The sequence below is a fragment of the Elephantulus edwardii genome, unplaced genomic scaffold, assembly GCF_000299155.1.
Source record: "Elephantulus edwardii isolate Elephantulus edwardi_28Jun2011 unplaced genomic scaffold, EleEdw1.0 scaffold00057, whole genome shotgun sequence".
NCBI classification, from domain to species: Eukaryota; Metazoa; Chordata; class Mammalia; order Macroscelidea; family Macroscelididae; genus Elephantulus; species Elephantulus edwardii.
The window spans coordinates 17,450,136-17,452,482 of NW_006399807.1; the positions used below are offsets into that span (position 1 = coordinate 17,450,136).

The 2,347-nt window shown below is 42.3% G+C and overlaps 1 pseudogene; it reads left to right on the forward strand.

Annotated features, from left to right (window-relative positions):
• Window positions 1-750: 750 nt before the first annotated feature.
• LOC102875523 lies at window positions 751-2,035 on the forward strand (annotated as a pseudogene).
• Window positions 2,036-2,347: the final 312 nt, after the last annotated feature.

The following is a 2,347-nucleotide window of genomic DNA, read 5'->3' on the forward strand; positions in this document are numbered from 1 at the left end:
ATTGGAGAATGTGCCCTGTTTATGGATAGGAAGACTAAGTATGGTGAAAATGACAATCCTACCAAAAGCAACCTACATGTTCAATGTAATCCCAAACCAGATACCAAATTCTTTATTCAAAGAAATTGAAAGGAAAATTATCAAATTTATTTGGAAAGGCAAGCGATCCCAAATAAGCAAACCACTTTTGAGAAACAAAATTGAGGTTGGAGGCAAAGCACTCCCTGTCCTCAAAACCTACTACACAGCAGTAACCCAAACCACATGGTATTGGTACACTGATAGGCTCACAGACCAATGGAACAGAATTGAGAGCCCAGAAATAGACACCTATCTATTGTCAAAGTCAACTCATATTTGACAAGGAAATCCAAGCTATCAAATGGGGAAGTAACTTCTTACAAATGTGCTAGCACAACTGGACTTTAACCTGCAGAAAGCTGAAACAGGATCCTCATCTCACACTACATACAAATTAACAAGAGTGTAAAGGATAAAAAAAACCATCCACACTGAAGCTAAGTAACACTTTGCTGGATCATTACTGGGTTTTAGAAGAAAAAAACATGGAGTCAGAAAGTTCCTTGAAATAAATTAAAAATACAATATATCAAAATTTCTGGTATATAGCAAAGGCAGTTTTGACAAGTTAGTTCAGGCGGCAGGGGCACGGCTAAGCCGGCGCTGCTCGCGGAACTCCTGCCAGAAGTGGCAATGCGCTGTGCCGGAGGCGCCCCAGCCACCACCAACATGGCCAAGAGCAGCGAGGAGGTGGCGGTGCTGGTGCAGCGGGTGGTGAAGGACATCACCAACGCCTTCAGGAGGAACCCACACATAGACGAAATTGGACTGATCCCTTGTCCTGAAACTAGGTATAATTGGAGTCCCATAGTCCTGATTGAAAACAAACTTGGTGTGGAGAACTGGTGTGTCAAGTTCCTTTTACCGTATGTCCACAGCAAGCTCCTTCTCTACAGAACAAGGAAGCAATGGCTGAACAAAGACGAACTGATAGATGTCACGTGCACCCTGTTTCTTCTAAACCCAGACTTTACTACTGCGTGGAATGTGAGGAAAGAGCTGATCCTCTCTGGCACTTTAAATCCAATTAAGGATTTACATTTGGGAAAACTGGCCTTAACTAAGTTTCCAAAGAGGCCAGAAACATGGATTCACAGGCGATGGGTGCTACCACAGCTAATTCAGGAAACCTCTTTGCCTGCCTTTGTGACCAAAGGAAACTTGGGAACAATTCCTGCAGAGAGAATACAGCGACTAATACAAGAAGAGATGGAGGTCTGTGGTGAAGCTGCGGGGAGATACCCAAGCAAACTACAATGCCTGGTCCCATCGGATCTGGGTGTTACAACACCTGACCAAACTAGACATCAAGGTTCTTCTTGATGAACTATCTTCTACTAAGCATTGGGCATCTGTACATGTTTCAGACCACAGTGGATTTCACTACCGCCAGTTTTTTATAAAGTCCTTGATTAGCCAAACTGTGATAGATGGTTCTGTATTGGAGCAGAACCCATTGAGAAGTGAGCCATCTCTGGTTCTCTCAAAAGGTGAAGTCGCAGCATCTTCAACAGAGGAACCAAGGATTAGTCTCCACCGTCTTCTAGAAGAAGAAGTGGAATTCACCACTGATCTCATCGATACTTACCCAGGACATGAAACTCTCTGGTGTCATAGGAGGCACGTCTTCTACCTTCAGCATCATTTGAATGGTAGGCTTCCTCTCGGCAAGACCCAGTTGTCACCTGCCAACAGCCCTGGCAGAACTGTGAGTGACTTGTACCTCCCGCCAGCAGGCCCCCACTCTTCTCAGGCAATGGAGGTGGATGAACTAAATGACTCTAGCAAGCAAGGCTATTCCCAGGAAACTAAACGTCTAAAGCAGACCCCAGCTCCAGACTCTCTAGTCCTGGAAGTGGAACAATGAAATCAAGTTTTGTCCACCTGCCGGAATGTAGAGCAAGCTAGGTTCGCCAATGCATACAGGAAATGGCTAGTTACTTTGAGTCAATGAAAGTGGTTAAAGTCTACATGGTTCCAATTTTAGTGCAATATTACTTTACTTTCTTATTTACGTAGTTGCATGAGTTATTTGTTGTTTTTACTTAACTATATGTTCTTCTTATTTAGATTAAAAATCCATAGTAGCTCATTAAAAAAAAAGTTAGTTCATAGTAATAAGCAAACACATTAAAAAATAAAAAAAGAGAAAAGAAGTAAAACAAATCATTAACCCTAGTATCTACAACAAATAGCAAGGAACAAAGTGACCTTATAGTTGCTAGAAGAAAGGAAATTAAACAGATAAGGACTGAAATAAATGGAA